This window comes from Bidens hawaiensis, unplaced genomic scaffold, assembly GCF_021521415.1.
Source record: "Bidens hawaiensis isolate Kalapana, Puna unplaced genomic scaffold, B.hawaiensis_p1.1 tig00001269_1, whole genome shotgun sequence".
Lineage (NCBI taxonomy): Eukaryota > Viridiplantae > Streptophyta > Magnoliopsida > Asterales > Asteraceae > Bidens > Bidens hawaiensis.
Genome location: NW_027491072.1, coordinates 205,823 through 228,256, shown reverse-complemented (window position 1 = coordinate 228,256; position 22,434 = coordinate 205,823). Strand labels below are relative to the sequence as shown.

General features: G+C 39.1%; 1 pseudogene across 1 annotated transcript; it reads right to left on the bottom strand.

The window, feature by feature from the left end:
- Positions 1 to 1,355: 1,355 nt before the first annotated feature.
- Positions 1,356 to 20,546, bottom strand: LOC143570102 (valine N-monooxygenase 2-like; annotated as a pseudogene). The gene is made up of 3 exons (XR_013141871.1): positions 20,058 to 20,546; positions 2,166 to 2,610; positions 1,356 to 2,069 (listed from the first exon to the last, which is right to left on the bottom strand). The product of XR_013141871.1 is annotated as a valine N-monooxygenase 2-like (transcript).
- Positions 20,547 to 22,434: the final 1,888 nt, after the last annotated feature.

The following is a 22,434-nucleotide window of genomic DNA, read 5'->3' as shown; positions in this document are numbered from 1 at the left end:
ACGCGAGATATTCTATTGAATCTATTCTCACTTTTATTCTATTTTGATATTCTTTTATACTTTATTTATTACTTATTAAAGTTTGTATTTCATTTAACAATTTAATTACCAAATCCTTAAAGTAAAAATTCTATATACTTTTCGGAGTATTTTCGCAAATGAAAAAATGGCCGAGAGAAATTTAGAAAAAAAATTGACAAAATCCATGTTACGACATGCTACATATATAATAGCCCATGTAAATATGCATGTAACATATGTAGCATGCAAAAAAACTAATCTTTTTGTTGATTTAAAAAAAAAATCTCTCGTTTACTAAATTTTTTTGACAAAAATTCACCTAAAATTTTACATAAGCCCTTCCAAATTAAAAAATAAAATAAAAGGGTATTTTGGGTGATTCTCAAAGTTCCCATAACGTCTCTCACTCAGAAATTTTCAAAGGATCCAAACCTCAAAAATGATAAATCATTGTGTCTATTCCCGCTCTAAATATTAACGATTTTGATATAAACTGTAAACCAAACCGTTTATTATGTCGATACATATCCAATATATAACAACTTAAATGGTCCAGTATGTACAATTAGACCATGTGTACTGTTACATCATAAAGGGATGGGGTTTGGCTGATGACAGATGTTGGATCTGGTCTACCATTCGATGGGCGTTGATGCAGACTTATTGTCGGACGGATGGAGACCCGAACGTATAATGCGGGCTTAGGCCCAAACATGACTTTGCCCATTAGCCCAAGCAAAGGCCAAACCCTTCGTTATATAATAAGGGTACGTCTTCTTCCATTAACATCATCATTATTATTATTATTATTAAACACATAATACATATATTATGCATTACTTACAATACTATAGCTATCCTCACATTCCTTTCACATTACGGCCATAACCTCTGGGAGATGCTTTCCCTCATTACACTCATATGCTTCTCTTTTTGTTTCTTTATTAAATACACTTGAAAGACTCACATGGAACACACAACATAATAATTCTCACCAAGACTCCCCATAGTTCATCAATAGCATATCTTGTTGAGCAGGATGCCTTCGGGTACCCGTTCCAACAATGGCCATGCACTAGGCAAGCTAAAAGTATGTTGCAAACTTGGCCCACAAAACGTACTACAAGGCAACGGCACCTACCATACCAAACAAAAATGCGTAAAGGTTCTTGCTAGTTAACACAACTATACCAGTTTCTAAGTCTCTGTGTGTGTGTGGTAGGGAAAAGGGGGGGGGGGGGGGGGGGGGGTGGAATAAATGAAACAAAGGTAACAATACCTGTCCAACTTACAAATGAGCACATTAATAATTAAAACAAGTTTGGCATACATGCATTGAAGTTGTAAATGTGGTTGTACATGCTTATTCTTTATTTTGATACATCACACTGATGCTACAAACATTAAACGACATTCTTTCAGCTAGTGGAATAAAGATGGAAAGGCAGGCGAGGCTTAGCTAAGGCGAACAATGGCTTTGCCTTTGCCAAATTATGCAACTTCTCGTTGAGATCAACATGTGGTTCGTTAGGTGGCAACTCCCAGGTGAACCCTTGTACAAGCCTAGCTAGAAGCATTGTGATCATGGTCGAGCCCAACAACATTCCCGGGCACCCACGCCTACCAATGCTAAATAGAAACGTGTGAAGGTTGTTGTCAGTTAATACTACTTCCTTATCACTGTTCATGTGACGGTCTGGATTGAATGTAAGTGGATCATCCCAGCACACAGGGTTCCTCCCTAGTTTAAGGCGACTCACTATCACGTGACTACCCTTGGGTATGAAGTATCCTGCAACGGTAGACTTAGCAGTTGTCAGATGAGGTAGGTTAAATGGTGCAACTGGGTGCAACCTGAAAGCCTCCTTTATACATGCTTTGATATAATTGAGGTTTTGTAAATCATATTCTTGAACCAACCTATTCTTTCCGACCACAAAATCTAGCTCATGGACAGCTTTAGCTAATATCCTCGGCTTGTTTATCATTTCTGCCATTACCCATTCGATATTGTTTGATACATTATCAAAAGATGCCACAATTAGATCCTGTAGTAAACAACAATCAAATAAAACGAGACAAAACATGAAAACAAAGGTTGATTAGTTGGAAGATCAAAACACCAAAAGTTATGTTAATCTTACAAGGATCTGGGCTTTTATTTCATCGATGTTTAGCCGAGGGTTTTTTAGGTTGATAAAAACATCTAGTAAGTCATCCTGGTTTGTCCTAACTCCATCTTTCCATAGTCGAACCCTCTCATCAATTATAGGATCTTGATACTTTCTTGCAGTAAGAATCGCGTTCCTGGTGATCTTCTGATGGCCATCAAAATCAGTTATCCATCACAATCATGGGAAGTAATCCGTCACACAAAACCCGTAAACATAAGCAAGGATAGTCGAAAGTGAACCAGCATGCTCAATCTCTTCCTCCCCAGGTCCACCTTCTGGGCCCCCTTTACCAAAATGCCTACTTCCAAATATGAGCTTCCTTGCCTTGTTGGTCGAGTATTGTTGCCCAATAATCCTCACATTCAAGAGGCCCCTGGTCACCTCAACATTTGTCTCACATTTATGTTTAATGTACCTAAAAGATGTTCACAATGGAATATATATGCTCTAATTACGCTATGCACAGAAAAAAAAATTAATAATAATAATAATAATAATAATAATAATAATAATAATAATAATAATAATAATCGAACGTGAGTGACTCACCAAAATAGACAAAACTGGTTTTTTTCTGCATGAATAATAATAATAATAATAATAATCTAATCTAATCTAATCTAACTATATAATAAAATAAAATAATCAGGATGATGCGGGATCACATATTCATTCTTGATCTAATCTCTTTTCTCATTCATCCTATCTATCCATAAGTTACAGGACAAATTATTTTGGCAAATGAGTTATAATTTTTTCTAATTCTCTAATCTCTTATCTCATTAATCCTATCTATCCATTGGTTAGGGTCAATTAGTTTTGGCAAATGAGTTACAAGTCCTTTCTAATTCTCTAATTTCTCATAGTATTTATCCTACCAATCTATGGGTCATGGGTCAAAACAATTTTGAAAAATGGGTTATAATTTCTCTTGTAATTCCCTAATCTCTCATTTCATTAATTGTAGCTATCCACGGGTAATGCGTTAAAACAAATTTGATAAATCTACTTTTACCATACTATTAAAGCAATAACTCTTTCCACAAATTTTATATATTCTCATATTTTTTTGCTAATAAAATAATTTTAAATAATATTAAATTACATTCAATATATTCTAATATACAATACTATTAATAATAATGATAATAATAACAACAACAATAATAGCAACAATAATAATAATATGTGTGTTCCTTAATGAGTTTGAGTTTTTTTTTAAGTTTCATTGTAGTTGTTTTTTATTTTGGTTTAATTTCGGTTTTTATTCGGGATTATTTTATAAAATTGCTTCGTTTCAGTTTTATTTGGGTTTGATTTTGTTTGTTTTTTCTTTTTTAATTTCGTTTTAGGTGGGTTTACTTTATTCAGTTTTTCGTTTTGGATTTTACAACTTTTGTTTTTGGTTTGGTTTGGTTTTATGTTTAGTTTTTCAGTTTCATTCGGGTTTTTGTTTAGTTTTATTGGTATTTGGTTTTATTTAGGTTTTCAATTTTGTTTTACTTTTTTTCAATTTAGTTTCGTTTCAATTTGTATTTAGTTTGTTTGGTGTTTGGTTTTAGTGCCTATTGGAAAATGAAAAGAAACGAAGGGTTCACAAATTAAGTGAAATGTTCACATGAATTTCAACTTTCAAGTCGGTTGAAGTCATTGAAGCTTTATATTTTTTTGGATGTTCATAACCAATAATAATGAATTTGCGTTTGGTAGAAAAGCTTTCAAATGCTAAGAACGTGGATGTTTTACCTTCATTTTTCTTTTTAATATTTAAGTGTGTTATTTCAATTTTCATTTATAAAAGTGAATCGTTTTAGAAATGTTTCGATTTGCTTTGACTCAGGTCGAAATAGGTAATTTTAAAAGGATATCAGTTTAGTTTTGGCCAACAAGTCAATATAAAAAGGTATTGATTCCGTTCGAGTTACAGGGTCTTATTAAAATCATATCAATTTGGTTCGAGTTATAACGGGTCAATTTTAGAAGATATCGATTTGGTTCGGGTTAAATTGGTTCATTCTCAAAATGTAACGATTTGATTTTGGTCAAAGCATGCCATTTTAAAAAGGTTTCCATTTGGTTATGTTTCTAAATGCGCTTTGAACGTGCTTTAGTTTATTAGGATGCAAGAGTTTTCACAGGATGTAACATCCTAAAATTTATAATGTTGAATAAAGAAAGTTATATTAGTGATTTCGCGTTTTTTAATTATTAATATCGGGTAGGAGCGGATCAGGGACTTGGATTAATTGAGATGGGTTAAATGAGAATGGGATTTAAGGGATATAAATATCCCCTAAACCCAAAAATATCTTCATTTACATCTATTCCTTCACACTTCCAAAACACACACACCCCATACACAAGCCGACCGGCGGCCGAGATCCGAGGAGAGAGAGAGAGGCCGAGAGCCGTAGAGAGAGAGACCAAGATCCGAGAGAGAAGAGAGAGCGGTTGGTTGTGATTAAGCAAGGAAACAAGATCCAACAAGCTCAAAAAGATAAGATTCTTGAACTTTGAAGTTTAAAGATCCAAGCTTTTTAGTGTTAAGTGACCGGAAATGGTCGGGAAGCGTAGTGGGTGATATTGAACCATAGCGGGGGTGTTAAAATCGCTCGAAATGTTGGACAGAAACCAAACAGCAGGCTGTCTGGGCAACTTCGCCTTCATCTGGGCAACTTCGCCTTCAAGCGATGAACTTCGCCTGCAAGCTAAGTTCGCCTGATGAACTTCGCCTGCAAGCTAAGTTCGCTTAATGACAAGTTCGCCTGAGGTTTAAGTTCGCCTGATGACAAGTTCGCCTGAGGTTTAACTTCGCCTAAAGCTAAGTTCGCCTGAGGTTTAACTTCGCCTAAAGCTAAGTTCGCCTGAGGTTTAACTTCGCCTGATGACAAGTTCGCCTGAGGTTTAATTCGCCTAAAGCCAAGTTCGTTTAGAAAATAAATTAAAAATCTAATGAAAAATGTGTTAAGAAAGTTAATGGAAATAAAATTTTTCCAAGCTGACCTGGCAGCTCGACCCCAGCCAGGGGCTCTGCCCCTTGGACCCTGCTAGGGGCTGCCGCCCCTAGACCCCGCTGCCAGGGACGCTGCCCCCGGACCCCCGTTCGTTGTGGGTAGTAATTAAGACTAGAAAGATGTTATAAGTAGTGATAGTTAAATTGATATGTATACTTGTTATACAGTCAGCCGTGCACAACTGAAGAAAGGGATTACGATCAACGGAGAACGTAACCGTATTCAGGTGAGTTTCTAGCCCCATTTATGTGTTACGTTTTCGGGGCTGTGTGCATACTCAATATGTTTGTTAATACACTTATCCTAAGAGATAAGTGTATGCCTTATGTGGATAATGTGAAATGTATGAATGATTGCTTGATAGTACGTGAACGATCTTCGGATATTGCACGTACTGTCAGGTTGTAACGCTATGTATAAGGTAAGTATGTTATGTATGTTTATGTGTATGAACATGATAGAGATAATAGAAGAAAGAAAAGATAATGTATGGTTACGAAAAGGGTACCGAGCCCTAATAATACTCGAGGTATGATGTATGGTTGTATGGTTACAAAAAGGGTACCGAGCCCTACTAATACTCGAGGTATGATGTATGGTTGTATGGTAACGAAGAGGGAATCGAACCCTTCTAATATTCGAAAACTAGGGACCAGACCCTTATAATATCTGTGATGATAGGGACCAGACCCTTATAATATCTGTGATGTTAGGGAATCGAACCCTTCTAATATTCGAAAACTAGGGACCAGACCCTTATAATATCTGTGATGATAGGGACCAGACCCTTATAATATCTGTGATGTTAGGGAATCGAACCCTTCTAATATTCAAAAACTAGGGACCAGACCCTTATAATATCTGTGATGATAGGGACCAGACCCTTATAATATCTGTGATGTTAGGGAATCGAACCCTTCTAATATTCGAAAACTAGGGACCAGACCCTTATAATATCTGTGAGGTTAGGGACCAGACCCTTATAATATCTGTGATGTTAGGGAATCGAACCCTTCTAATATTCGAAAACTAGGGACCAGACCCTTATAATATCTGTGAGGTTATAGGGCGAAAGGCTCTTTAAAAAGTATGATTTTGTATGTAGGGAAAGCATGAAGGTAAAAATGAACGTATGATTAGGAATGTAAAGAAAGTATGAAAGTAAAAATGAAAGTAAAAGCACTTAAGTGTGTATGAAAGAAAGTTAAGAGGTTAAGTATGAAGTGTAAAGAATGTATTGTATGATTATGTGATTAACTAGAACTCACTCAGCGTAGCTGACTTTTAGTATGCACGCAGGTGAGTAGGATGAGACAGCTGGCTTGAGCGGGGACACATGGCAGAAGAATAAGAGCCTGGCATCTGAAGACTTACGATGTTTTAATTTTAATGTTTTAATGTGAAAGACAAAGGATGTTTTGAGACAAGTTATGAAATATTGTAATGTTTTATGAAAGTTTTATTTTCCGCGTAAATGTTTTAATCAACTCTGATAGTTAGAACTGTGTTTATGAGTAAATCCAACACGAAAGTAGGGTTACCGGTAACGGGGCCTTACACAGGAAATGTAAAACAATTTTCGTAGTAAGTCACTATGCTTGTTAGATTAGTGTATGAATGTTTATGTGATCAACTGTGTTTCCAATCCAGAAAGTGTTGGTACATGTGTCAGTAGTTCATAGTCTAGCAATTTGTAATCGAGTCTGTAATGTAATTATGTTTTGTTTATGTTTAGTTATGTAAAACGCGAAGTTGTCAACAAGTTCGCTATGGCGAACTTGTTGAATCAGCGAAGTTATTGACAACTTCGCCTGTGGCGAAGTTGTCGTGTTTATATACTGTTCAGCGAACAGTTTACAAAAAAAAAAGTTTTAGGGTTTGTTTCAGTTGTTCAGTGAACGTGTTCGTGTCATAGTCTGTAACAGTGACCTCGGGTCACGTGGTTGTTATTAATATAACGTGGTTGGTTTATTGCTTTCGTGTTCGATCTCTACATACTCTACATTCGTATCTACCCACGCAGGGATTCCGCACCTGCGTTGTTAGCGACATCCCGTGTACGATCCGTCCAGGAACCTACAATTGGTATCAGAGCCATCGGCTCGATTGTGAGGTTCGGGATTTCACGCGGGTGTAGAAAACGTCTCGTTTGACCTATTCGCGGGACGTGTTTTTGTTGGGATTGTGTTTTGCTCGTGCTTGACAGTCATTTTCAAGCCATTGCATTGATCGGAAACTGCTGGATCTACGAAAACAGATCTGAACAGTTTCCTTGTTCATCGGGCGAAGTTATCGTTCTTCGGGCGAAGTTACCTTTCTTCAGGCGAAGTTGCCGTCACTGGAATTAGGGTTTTCGGCGAAGATATAAGGATTAGCGAAGTTAACCACAACATCGCTTAACATCATAAGTTCGCCTTAGCGAAGTTATCCGCAACTTCGCTTCCCACCCAAGATCGCTTAACTCCTAAGTTCGCTCATTCTAAGCGAAGTTATTTTTAACTTCGCCAAGTCTAGCGAATTTAAGAACTCAGCGAAGTTCTCTTTTCAGCGAAGTTAACTTTCAAGCGAAGTTATTCTTAACTTCGCCTACTGAGCTGTTTTAATATTTTTTTTATTTTCAGGTTTTTCAGGTTTTCGCAAGGATGTCGTCGATTAACATCTCCGATTTGGTCAAGATGGAAGTAGAAGCGGGGTCTGCCACTAAGGCCCCGAGGCTGATGAAAGGAACTGACTTCGTGGCATGGAAGGACAGATTCATCCAATACATCAAATACCAGGATGCCAAAATGTGGGTGTGCATCCAGGATGGATATATCCCTCCAACTGCGCAATACGAAGGTCGCGATGTGGTTAAGAAGTACAGCAAAATGGAGGACGAAGAGAAGAAAATGTACGAGGCCGAAAGCAAGGCCCATGCTGCGATAACAATGGCACTTCCTCAAGAGGTTCTCCATACGTTCCGAAAGTACACTTCTGCAAGAGAGCTTTGGGATGCTCTTGAAAATAGATTCGAGGGGAATGTGGGTATCCGTGCATCGAAGGTAAAACTTTTGAAGACCCAGTTCTCCGTCTTCAAATTTTTGAAGAACGAATCACTGGATGATATTATCACCAGATACTATCATCTAATGACAGAGCTCAGCAATTATTCAATTGCTTACCGAGAAGAAGAGATCGTTGAAAAGCTTCTCGATGCTCTCCCACCGAAGTGGGAAATGTACACCGTTCTTATGAGGGAAGACAGAGACTTTCCAAATTGTGATCTTGAAACGGCAGTAAACAAGCTCAGAACTTATGAGCTTAATATGGTTCGAAAAGAAACACCAACAGATCAGATACAAGACCCTGGTATGTATGGTGCAAAGGTTAAATCAGGCTCAAGTTCGAGGCCTGAATCTGCTGCTTATTACTCAAAAGGGGAGTCAGGTTCTGACTCTTCTCATGAAGGAAACGTCTCTGTAAACTCGAATGGTGACGTCTGTTTCGTTGCTGGAGGATCAAGTACTTCAAAGCCTCAAGCATCCTCAAGTAGTTTTTCTGCAAATGCCTCAAGCAATAATTATTCCAAGATGCCTATGAGTGTAAAATCTGCTGAAGAGCAGTTTGCAGTCTATGCATCATTTATTGCTTCCTACGAAAACTACATCCAGGGAAAGATTGTGGACCCTGCTGCTCTTGATGAGGATTACGACCAGATCGATGCTGATGATCTGGAGGAGATGGATTTGCAGTGGCAAATGGCAATGATTGTGAGGCGTGTGAAACGGTTTATGAACAAAACTGGAAGAAAATTTGTTGGTGGTCGGCCCGGGTTCGACAAATCCAAGGTAAGGTGCTATAATTGTCAACAGTACGGGCACTTTGCCAAGGAATGCAGAAATGAGAGGGTTGAACGAGGACAAGGTCGACCTACACAACATTCTGGAGTTAACAGAGAGATTAACGCCATGTTGACCAGAGAAGCAGGTGAGTACAACTGGAACTCGCATTCAAGTGGTTCTGGTGAGCAAGCGAAAATGGCTGAGGCTGAAGTGAAAGAATGTGAGAAGGTTGAAGGAATTGAGAAAGCTACTGAAGAAGAAACAGCTTTCATGGCAGATGACAAGGATAATCGCTCCGAGGTAAGTACTAAGGATATTTGTACTAGTTGTGAGAATTTGTCTGAGCAACTTAAAACGATAACTGATCAGTATGTCCATTTAGATGCTGACTTTAAAACTATTAAAGAAGATCACCATTTTACGAAAGCAAGAGAAACGAGTTATAAAATTAAAATAAAAGCATGTGAAAAAGACGTTCAAAGCTTAAAAATTAAACTTGCTGAGAAAATTGAAATAATTGATCTTAGTTATGAAGTTTTGGAGGAAAAAACTAAAGTGATTGCTGATCGGGATAAACAGATTGCTGACCACTAGGTAAAGGTGGTGGAACTGAACCGCAAACTTGAGCAGTTCAGAAATTCCTCGGCCATCCTTGATCACCTCGTGAGTGATCCAGGTACCTCTGCAAAGAGGGGAGGAATCGGATATAATGAAGTTCCACCACCCTTTAACCACAACTATACTTATAATCCGAGTGTTCAGAAATTTGTCGATTTCGAAGTTCCTCAGACAACTCCAATCAAGATTACAAGTGTAAAACCAAGTGTTAGCTGTGGAGAAACAAGTTCGAAAGTTTCTAATGTGAATATTTCTGTTTTGAGTCCAGTCTCATCGGATTCGGATAAGTTGTCCGAATCTGATCAGACAAAAGAGAAGGTAGGGTTACCCACCGATGGAGATAAAAATAAAGTTTCTAAAAAGAGTTCTCCACTCAATCCGTACGTCCCACCTTATGTGAGACGAACGGCTGGTAACACTACCTCTACATCCAAACCAACATTTGACAAGAAATTGGAGAGTCGGTGTTGCTTTAGATGTAACAAATTAGGGCATTTAGTTGCAGATTGCCCTCTGGAGCCGAGATTAAGAGGTGTGAAGCCAAATAAAACTGAGTATAAGCGTCATTTTGTTACTGCTAAAAATGAAAACTTTAAAAAATGCCAAAATGTAACGAATTCAAGTTTTCATAAAAACCAACCTCAGTTTTACAACCAAACCTCAAGATATAACACCTTCAATTCTCAAAGGTTTGGAAGGCATTACACACAATCTGCAGGGAGATTCCCTAACAGGACTTACAGAAATTATCCTGATGCTAACTTAAGAAAGCCAGGGTACGGGACGTATCGATCCAAGACCAATTGGTCTTGGGTCCCAAGATTCTAACTCTTTGTTTTATTGTGCAGGAACAGTTGAACAGGGCTGCAAACAATCTTTGGATTGTTGATAGCGGCTGTTCCAGGCACATGACAGGCAACAAACACTTGTTGCAAGACTTAAAACCTGTTCAGGGAGCTAGAGTTAGTTTTGCTGGTGAAAGCGGTGGAAGGATTACCGGTAGAGGAACTGTGTCGAATGGGAGAATGACACTTGAAAATGTAAACTTTGTGGAGGAATTAAAGCACAATCTGCTGAGTGTGTCGCAGATTTGTGATAAAGAGTACACTGTCCATTTCACAAAGAATGAAGCGATCGTATTGAAGCCTGGTTTTCAAATACCAGACGAATGGATAGTGATGAAAGCTCCACGTGAAACGAATACATATGTGATGGATATGAGGTCTACTGAAATGGCCACCAGAGAATCTTGTTTAATGACAAAAGCAAGCGAATCAGAATCAGAATTGTGGCACAGGAGAATGGGACATATTCATCTTCGGAAGATGAACTTCATTGTCAAGAATGGGCTTGTGATGGGCGTTCCCTTAAAAAGTTTTAACTTTGAAGACAAATGTATAGCATGCAAGAAGGGAAAGCAACACAAGAAATCCCATCTCACCAAGAAGATTAACTCAATTGCCGGTACTCTAGAACTACTTCATATGGATCTCTTCGGTCCCGTGAATGTACAAAGTCTAGGAGGTACCTCTTACTACTTGGTGATCACTGATGACTACTCGCGATACTCGTGGGTATATTTTCTGAAAACGAAAGACGAGACGGCTCAAATGGTGAAGAATCTAATTACAAAAGTTGAGAACGTCATGAGTAAATCAGTTAAATTCATCAGAAGTGACAATGGGACAGAGTTCAAGAACTTTGAAATGGAAATTTTCTGTCTTCAGAAGGGAATTGAACATCAATACAGCGCTCCGTATACTCCGCAACAGAATGGAGTGGCTGAAAGGAAGAACCGAACGTTAATTGAAGGAGCCAGAACTATGCTGGCAGACTCGAAGCTTCCTGTGATGTTCTGGGCTGAAGCAGTTGCTACAGCCTGCTATGTTCTAAATAGGGTGTTAACAGTTAAGAAACTTGGAAAAACTTGTTACGAGCTTATGCACGGAAGGAAGCCCAACTTGTGCGGTCTTGAACCATTTGGGTCTCCTTGTTCGATTTTGAAGACTAATTCGAAATTTGGTGAAGTAGCTGATGAGGGAATCCTTGTCGGTTATGTTGTTGGGACTCCCAACAGACGGGTCTTCAATACGTCGACTTGCAAGGTGGAGGTGGTTTGTAACACCGACATTACTAGTTACCAACCGCCAAAACCAAGCAATGGACCTGCTGAGCTTTTCGACTATGTTAAACTTTTTAAGTCGTTTAACGTACCTAATTTGGAAATTTCTGAAGAAGACGAAAGAGCTGTGACGAAGATGATACATGATGAGGAAGAGAATATATTGCAACATCAGATTTTTGAGAAATCTCAACCTTCCACATCAAACACGATCGATAACCCTGCGGCCTCAACTGAAGATGAATTTATTAATCCCTTTCACTCTCAACCAGAAACAACCATAGATGAGATCTCTTCGAACTTGGAAGACAATTTACATGTCGGTGCTGTTCCGACCACGAGAATTCACAAATATCACCCATTGGAGAACGTTATAGGTGATGTGTCCTCGAGTGTACAAACCAGAAGTAGCTTGAATGAGCACACCTGTGTTTATACAAGCATAAAAGAAACGGGTATAATGAATGAATGTTTGTACTCCTGCTTTATAAGCCAAATTGAACCAAAGAATTATCAAATGGCTTTAAAGGACAGCTCGTGGGTCGAAGCCATGCAAGAAGAGTTGGCTCAGTTCGAGAAAATGGAAGTTTGGACCTTGGTTGAAAAACCAAGAAATGTGCATGCTATAGGCACAAAATGGGTGTTCAAATGTAAGAGAGATGATAAGGGAATTATCGTGAGAAATAAGGCGAGGCTGGTTGTTAAAGGTTTTAATCAGCAAGAGGGTATTGATTACAATGAGGTGTTCGCTCCTGTTGCCCGGTTAGAAGCGATTCGATTGTTTTTGGCGTATGCCGCATTTAAAAAGATGAAGGTATTTCAGTTGGATGTGAAGAGCGCGTTTCTAAACGGGAAAGTTGATGAGGTTGTGTATGTTGAGCAACCTCCGGGTTTCCCTGACCCAGACTTTCCTGATCATGTATACAGGTTGAGCAAGGCGTTATATGGGTTACATCAGGCACCTCGTGCCTGGTATTCAACGTTATCGGACTACTTGCTGGAAAATGGTTTTGAAAGGGGATTGATTGACAGTACGTTGTTTGTGAAGAGAGAAGGATGTGACTTCCTACTGGTTCAAGTCTACGTGGATGATATCATTTTTGCTGCATCAAGAGTATCCATGTGTCAGGATTTTGAAGCTGTCATGAAGAAACGATTCGAGATGAGTGCTATGGGTGAACTAACTTTCTTTCTAGGATTGCAGGTTGATCAGAAGAAGGACGGGATGTTCATTCATCAAACGAAGTACGTTCATGATGTGCTGAAAAGATTCAAGATGGAGGACAGCTCTCCATATGATACTCCCATCTGCGTCAATCACAAATTGGGTGCTGAATCAGATGGTGACGCAGATGTGGACCCAACTCTGTATCGGGCGATAATAGGTTCATTAATGTATTTAACTGCTTCTAGGCCTGATATAATGTTTGCTGTTTGCCTTTGTGCACGTTTTCAGGCAAATCCGAAAGAATCTCATTTGAAAGGTGCAAAGAGGATACTACGGTATCTCAAGGGCAAGCCGAAGCTAGGGTTGTGGTACCCAAAGGGAGGAGACGTTGAACTGGTGGCTTATACAGATTCTGATTATGGGGGTTGCAATCAGAGTCGGAAGTCAACAACAGGAGGCTGTCAGTTTCTTGGAGGAAGATTAGTTTCCTGGCAGTGCAAGAAACAGACATCAGTTGCAATTTCAACATGCGAAGCTGAATACATGGCAGCATCCAACTGCTGCTCTCAGGTTTTGTGGATTCAGCAACAATTGCGCGACTATGGTCTGAATTTCTTACTCACTCCTATTTTAATTGATAACACTGCCGCCATCTCAGTAATTAACAATCCCGTGAAGCACAGTAAAACTAAGCATATTGACATTCGTCATCACTTCATACGGGATTGTGCTGAGAAGAAACTGATCAAGATCGAAAAAGTTGATACACTTGAAAATTTTGCTGACTTGTTTACAAAAGCGTTTGATAAATCCAGATTTCAAAACCTAATTGAGCTAAACGGGATGATCAATCCCGAGTAACCATGCTTTTGTGTTTATTTAAAAAAAAAAAAAAATAAAAAAAAAAATAAAAATAAAAAAAATTTGTCATTACTGCTTAAAATTAGTCGGTTATCTCAGTTTGATGGACATATCCTCGGATATGTTTTGGTCCTCGTTTCGACTTAGAGAATGAGGATAGCCATTAACCGGAAGACTGAAAGTGATCGGGGCAGTTATGACGTGTGTTTTCTTTCAGTTGCTGAAAATTAGTCGGTCATACATAGTAAGAAGGACACATACTTGTATGTGGTCGGTCCAGTTGATCCATTGGATCTTCAGGATAGCCGTTTACCTGACGACTTTGACGTGATCGGGGCGATTGAAATCAAAATTTTTTTTAAATGGGAAATGAAATTACGTTTCAAGTCTACTACTTCGTAAGAAGTTCTTTGCTGTGTTTAACAGAAAATTGATCCAACCTTGGAAAATGATATATATACTGATTGTGTGTGCTTAACTAGTGAAGTTATTAGGCTTAAAAGGCTTTAGAACAGTCATTGTATGTCATGGTAAATTTTTATGGTGCGTAAAAGTGTATGTGATACAAACTTAAACTACTCGAATTTACGTGGAAACTCCTTAAGAGTTTTGAATGTCTTCACACATATCTTTCCGAATGATAGGCAGAAAAGCGACTACTCAGTCATACACGAGCCCGTGAGTGTTCCGATTCCCGTGAGGAAAGCATGTCAAGACACTGCAGTGATCCAGATTCGGGACTTGCAGTAGTTTAGTACTCCGAAGTCAATAAGAATGTTTGGTTAAAAAAAAAAAAAAAAAAAAAAAAAAAAAAAAAAAATGTATATTTTTAGTACTTATGAGACATAATAACAATCAAGACTTCTCATGTCTGGAGTAAGAAGAGAACGGGAAGCTGACAACGAGTATATACAAGTTAATCAGACACTATGGGTCGAAGTCAACTCGGGATGACTTGGGTATAGCCAAATACGCTTTGAGAATAGATAGAAGACATCATTATCTCTGAGTTGTTGCCAACTTAAAATTTTGAGCTTAACTGAACCTTAATCCGTATCACAGAAACGATGAAAACCATTTAAGTTATTTACATGCTTGCAACCTGGTTCTCTATGTCATAACACAGCTAAACACGGATCCAAGTGACAGTCACATAGTTAGTATGATTCCTGTTGGGATCTTTTCTAAAACGTAGTGGTCCCTGACTAGACTGAAATTTGATCCCTTATTTCGTTAAAATTTTTATAAGTTTTTCTATTTTTATAGTTGTGTTATTATAAAACTGGTTACTTGGACATGATCATTTTTGTTTAACTCTTTTTGGAAACTTCTAATGTTAACTGCAAGATTATTCAAACTTAAAGGGCTGATTTTGAACTTACGGGCGAAGTTGTTGAATTCGGCGAAGTTGTGCTTAACTTCGCCTAGGCGAAGTTAAGCGTAACTTCGCCTGAACCAACTCTGCCCTATATAAGGTTTTTGATACTGGAACAGTAACATATTTTGAAATTCTCCGGCGAACATAATATCAAAACCATATTTATCCGAGATCTTGTTTACTCTCCGATTTCGATCTTTGTTTCCTGTTTCTAGTGTTGATTCACGGTATGTGTTGTTAATATCATTCCCAACCATACTCGTTCGGTATAAGTTTTACCCGGTTCGAGACCTCGGGTCGTCGAACCTTCAAAACCAAGTTTTTCACCTTTGTGTTACGTGTTCATGGACGTCCTTTACGTCTCAATGTCATTAACCTATGTTGTTCTTTGCTGATGGATCGTCAAATCGGTCCGAAATCATCGGATCTAAACCTTGAATCTGAACAGTCGCCGTTTCAGATTCAGGCAAAGTTAAGGTTTTGGCGAAGTTATCCACAACTTCACCAGGAGGTTAATTTCGCCTGTGGCGAAGTTGTCCGTAACTTCGCCTTGAAGCTTAAGTTCGCATGTGGCGAAGTTATCCGTAACTTCGCCTTGAACTCAAGTTCGCCTGTGGCGATGTTGTGATAAGGCGAAGTTATCATCAACTTCGCCTATACCATTTTACTTAACAGTTTTAGACGAAATTACAGTTGAAGCGAAGTTGTTCCTAACTTCGCCTCACCTATAAGTTCGCCTGTACTGGTTTAATCACAACTTCGCTCGTGGTACTTAGCGAACTTGTGAGCTGCTTACACACTGTCTAACTTGTTTTGTTTGGTGCAGATATGGCTGCTATTGGTGGTGCTGGTGGTGATGATGGTGATGAGCAACGACAATTCTTTCCAGCCCATAACCAGTACATCACGTTAGATCCAGACGCACGAGGCGTCGAAGACTACAGGGAGATTATTACGTTTCTCCTGCGATCAAGAGTCTTTCACGCGCTGACAAATACACTGCCTATTTCTCTGCCTAACATTGAAGACTTTTGGCAGACAGTGTACTACGATTGCAGGCCTGAGCCTCCGGTGATGCAAGCAACCGTAAATGGTCACAACATACAGTTTTCCTCGGAAGACATACGGTTGGCTCTGCAGTTCGGTGAAGAAACTAGAGATGACCCAACGGAGTTCGTAGCTCCTTTCCGGGATGGAGCTTATTTGAGGATGGGTTATTCGGGTCCGCTGGGGGACTCGCAGAGGAGGAAAGGGTTTCTGCTAGATCAGTGGCGCTTCCTGATGCATGTTTTAATAGTATGCATGTCCGGCAGGAAGGCAGGAACAGACGGGATGGGCGCGACGATGCAGTCGGCCATGATAGTGCTGACTTACAACCGCAGATATTCATTCAGTCAGCTAATCTTTTACGAGATTGATCGTCAGCGAAGGGCTGTGGCGCGCGAGCGATTCACTATGTATCCTCGTTTCTTACAGATGATTTTAAATCATGTCGCTCCGTCGCTGCCACAGAGACGCCCAATAAGATACGTAGAATGCGTGACGAAACGTATCTTTGCTCAGTGCCGCACCTCGAGCACTCGTAGCAAGCCTGAGCTGCGTCCCAGGCATACTCCTTTATTCGGGTATCTCATCAACCCGGAGTATGTTCCTGCAGGAGGGGACGAGTTCAGAGACCCCCAACCACATCAGGCGGCAGCACCTCATGCTGTATCAGCTGCGCCTGTGGTTTCTACTGTTGCCTCTGCTGCTGTGCCAGCTACTGTATCTCATGCTGTGTCTACTGCTGAAGACGTTGATCTTAATGCTGCCTTTGGCGTACATGGTGTGTTTGATATGGATGTCTCGGGTCCTCAATTTATGGATGTTACCAGAGCAGCTACTTCGGTAGCTGACTCTGATCTAGACGAGACGTTTGCTGAGGCAAGAAGACTTATGGTGTCTCGGGAACGGACTACGGGAAAGAGACCGAGAACGGAAAACGAGGATGAGGAAGAAGTTGATGAAGAGGAGGCAGTGCAGATTGTGCTTAGACGTTCAAGAAGAGAACAGAGAGGTATAGGTTCGGGAGCTGGAGAATCTTCAAGGCTAGTACGTTTTGCTCCACCTGCCTTGTCTGGTATGTCTCTTATTACTACTACAGCACAGGTTACAGCGGTCGAGACGTCGGCCCCAGCAATTGTGTCCCTACCACCCCAACCGCTTAATCCACCGGTGGTAGTTGCACGATTTGTGGAGTCGACAATCACTTCTACTGCAGGGTTACCAAGTGTACCACCTGCGGTCACTTCTGCTGATGTCCCGCCAACTCCAACGCCTACTTCAGATTCCGAGAGGATTATTTCACTAGAGCGGATTGTTGCTGATCAGACAAAGACCATTCAGAGCCTAGTGGAATCCAATCGACTACAAGCAGCCCTCCTGGTAGAACACGGTAAAATTATAGATGCCTTCAAGGCATTCTTGGCATCTCAGGGGGAGAAGACGTGTAGGGGTGATGAGTTGAGGACTAAACGAAGAGAAGATCATGACGATGATCCCAATGCACCAGAAGGTGCAGGTGGTGAGCTGCCAAGAACCTCTCAGGCTCTTGGGGCTTCCACAACTGAGGGGGAGTCTACAAATGCAGCTGGTGACGATGTTGTAGCAGTTGATAATGATGATGATGTTGAAGACATGATAGATGCATTGAAAGAGTTGGATGAGGAGGATGATGAGTTTATGATGGAAGATGATGTGCTGCCAGTGGATGAGATTGAGAGGATTGGAGAACAGATTACAGTTGAAAACGTATTAGAAGAAAGTGAGATTGTTGATAACTCCGTGGAACATGAGATTCCGGAGGTTGACGGAAAAGGTTTGGGTGATGAGAATGCTGAGGAAGATGCTGAGTGGGAGGAACAACCGAACTGGAAGGAAGGTTGTGCCTACTGGTTCGTAAAGACGAAGAAGCCGGCGGTCCCTAAGATGTTCAGAAAAAGTTACAATATTAAGGGATACGCGGAAGCCAAGAAAGGTATTATCTGCTGGTTATACGACGAGCAGCTACGGCTCTTTGTGATCAAGAGGTACGATGGCGTTCAGTTCTTCCAGAGAAAGTTGAGATCTCTAAACACACTGCCAGAATGTGAAGTAAAAGATCTAGCCAGATTGGGATTGGTAAACAGAAGCGAAGATAACATAGCTAGAATCATTGCGAAGATCGTGTGGAAAGAGTGCGTTAAAGAGAAAAAGTTTGAGCTACTGAAACCACAAAAAGGAAAACTTGTCGAAGACAAGGATAGAGATCTGAGAGTTGATGGAAAACCTTGGATGGTTATGAAATACAAACCGATCCGGTGCCTTAAAGAAGTACCGATGAAGTTCATGCCCAAGGACGTGCTCAAAGATCTAAAATGGTGGTACGTAGATTGCGAGACAGCTGAGGCGGTAATGGAAGATGAGGATGAACAAGAAGTACTTCGGGTTTACGACCCGATGCATCTTGTTAATCTATCGAAGGCTGATCTGAAGGCGCTCAACGAGAAGAAGATCTTCTACATTCCTGCTTGGAAGGATCAAGCTAGGAAATATCAACGGGTGGTGTCGGTATGTGTTAGAGAAGGGGCGCACGCGTAGAGATGAAAGATTACAAGACTCAAGATTTGAAGATCAAGATATGAAGCTACTGCCAAGGGGGAGTCTGTTGGTACATGTGTCAGTAGTTCATAGTCTAGCAATTTGTAATCGAGTCTGTAATGTAATTATGTTTTGTTTATGTTTAGTTATGTAAAACGCGAAGTTGTCAACAAGTTCGCTATGGCGAACTTGTTGAATCAGCGAAGTTATTGACAACTTCGCCTGTGGCGAAGTTGTCGTGTTTATATACTGTTCAGCGAACAGTTTACAAAAAAAAAAGTTTTAGGGTTTGTTTCAGTTGTTCAGTGAACGTGTTCGTGTCATAGTCTGTAACAGTGACCTCGGGTCACGTGGTTGTTATTAATATAACGTGGTTGGTTTATTGCTTTCGTGTTCGATCTCTACAAACTCTACACTCGTATCTACCCACGCAGGGATTCCGCACCTGCGTTGTTAGCGACATCCCGTGTACGATCCGTCCAGGAACCTACAGAAAGAAAATTAGCCCGAATCATCCTTAGATGATTGTCGGGAATCTTTCCTAAATATTTATTTTTTGATTTGATTGCCTTTTAGACTAATGTTAGTGAAGTTTGCTTGTTTTCTGTAAATATTATTTTTAAAAGTGTATGAAGTTTTTTTTGTTTAAGATTTCAATTTTCTTCGTAAATATTCTACTATGTAAAGCTATTCTTGGTATGTTTATGTATTTCAATACGTTAATATGAATTGCAATTAGAAGTCATGTTGATGTCTCACAAAATATATTAAAAATAATTTGTCGTTTGAAATTATATATGCGTTTACTTGACGATTTCTATATTTTTACCTGTGTCGTACATGGCTCAATAACCTAGTATTATATAAAAACATATTTTTTCGAATTTGTAAATTTGATATTATGGACTTCTTATTGTTTCTAATATATATATATATATATATATATATATATATTTTACTTCTCTTTTACATCTTTAATATTTCTTTCAAATAACGGACCATATTAATTTTTATTATTGACAGATCTCGTGTAATACACGGAATCAAACGCTAGTAATAATAATAATGAATGAACGCGAGTGACTCGCTAATTAAGCAAATTAAGCAAAACTATTAAGGATTTTTTTTCTTCATGGAAAATAATAATAATATTATTAATAAAATAACTTGTCAGCCTTTATTCGTGGAACTGTTAAACTAGGGTTATCTGTTTTGAGTCGCCGTGTCCAAAAAATTAATGCGTGCGCAACCAAAACAAATACCTTAGTATATTGTCGTGTTCTTCGTTTCGCTTGTTGAGAAGCCACTTATGTCTAGCCACCGAAAGAATCTCACTGCTGAGGATTCTTTTCATCTTCTTCCAGTGATCACCCATTGGAGCTAGAGCGGTGTTTAAGTAACCGTCACTCGTCACATAGCTTGACATGGCGTCAGGCCTAGACGAGAAGATCCCGTTTTTGTCCTTCAAAAACTCAACAGCGATCTTTGGATCAGTCACCGCTATGACATGAACATTTCCAAGGCGAATGCACAGGATCTTGGTGTTCATTTCGTCCATCATCCTATGAATCCATCGAAACGTGGGCTTGTTTCGAATCATGCTGATTATGCTGCCAATGTAGGGTAATGGTGTTGGGCCAGGAGGAAGGAGTGGTCGGAGTTTGGAACTGGTGAACCTGTTGAACAAGAAGGGGGACATGTAAAAGACTGACACTAGAAGCAGGAAGGAAACAATCATGGTTAGATTTGGAATTGAAGCACGCTATAATGATATTTATAATGGAATTTTTTTTGTGGTCTATTTGGTTCACGAATTGTAGAAGATTTTTGAGAAGGTTTTAATTTATAGATAGTTCAGAGGTAGCGAACTTTAAAAATACAAGACCATACTTTAACATGAAAAAATATCCAAAAAATATTTGGTTTGTATCGGTTAAATTTGTTACGATACTAACATTATATCTAAAAAATAAATATGTAATGCTTGAACAGTACTGGCATATGAACAACTTATGATCAAAAGGACGCGAATTCTTTCGGTATTAGTAAGTTTCATTACGGTTCTAAGGCTAAACCAAAAAAGTTGTGACATTCGTCAAATTCGTTTTCATATTTGTAATCGGATCTTTATATTTAATAAAGATAACGAATTATTACTTATTTTATTCGATTTTGTCTTTATTGTATTTATGCGTAGTAGCTCATAATTAATTTATTCGTAGAACGTTTAAAGTATCAAATATGTGCGTCTAAACCCCCTTAATTATGATTTTACTCCCTCTTGATCAACAAATCAAACTCTAGGGTCTAGTTGGCAAGTGTCTTAAAATTGTTATCTTTTCTACATCCCCGTCACCGCCAACACACCTCCCCCTTCACAATTGACCTCCAATCAAGCCGGGAAATCCGGGAATTTAAATAATAGTTTGATTCTAACTTCTACCCAAACGATCTATGTGGTAGCAATGAGTAATTGACAGCTAATACCAACCAATTTTGCTAACTAATGAACAGTGGCTAGCCTAGATCAAATCACCCCTAATTACTTTAGTAGAATTCAAATAACAAGTCCCACACCATCCTTGCTTCATCGTGAACTAAACCTCTCAATCAATTTAATCTCATAAGCCGTGCTCGATCATTTTTGACCTCGTGTACAAGCTGCAAACCTTAACTCTTCGCTCTCCTTCAATTAGTGCTCAATCCAGGATATTGAAACATGGTTCTTGGTCGAATTTTGGTGTTTAGCAAAAGCTCTCTGTCAATTTCGATGGACAGAGAGCATACACGTTTCAATTTTAGATTTGACGGATTAGGGTTATCTTAGCTTCAGGGGTTAATTGCGACTTTTTTTTGAATCTTTTTGGTTTCGTTCCATTTACAAGTTGAATTATCAGCCTAGATGGTTGGTGCGTGTCGAGTGCCTCTCCTGAACGGTTTTTATGTTTTGTTTATTTTATTAGTTTTCTTTCTCGTTTATTTATTATATCATTTAATTTACTTTATTTAAATTATAAAATTATTAAAAACTAATATTTTTAACGCTCGTTTAACAACCGAACATTGTTAAACTCTCAAAATAAATTTTTGTTTAATCATTATCTTATATATATATATATATATATATATATATATATATTGTCAGGACCGTAAATCTGGTACACACCTATTAGAGGTTGACAAGAACACATAGATCTAATAACCCAAAGGCCTATTGAACATCCCGACAGAATCAGAATATTCAAAAGATGGGAATGAAGGTACGCGACAACAGAAATGAAGCAATAAAATATAGTCGTTAAGAACAAATATCAAAGACAAAGATTCACTGCATTTAATATTTCATTGAATGAAACAATGAAAGAAATGTCTAGGGTTTCGTGACGGCAGCGGCAGTACGAAGAGACAAGAAAAATATTCGTTGGAATGTTTGTGCCCTCATATTGCGTGCGTTGTCGTCCCCTAAATGGAAACCTATGATTCTATTTATAGACTCTAACATTCCTTCTAGAATTCCCTAATCATTACATAATGAATGATAAACTAAATACAAGTGTAAAAGTTTTCGAGCATGATATGTATCCTGCTCGAGCAAACTTGATATGCAGTGCATGCTCGATGAGTGACTTCGAGCACACT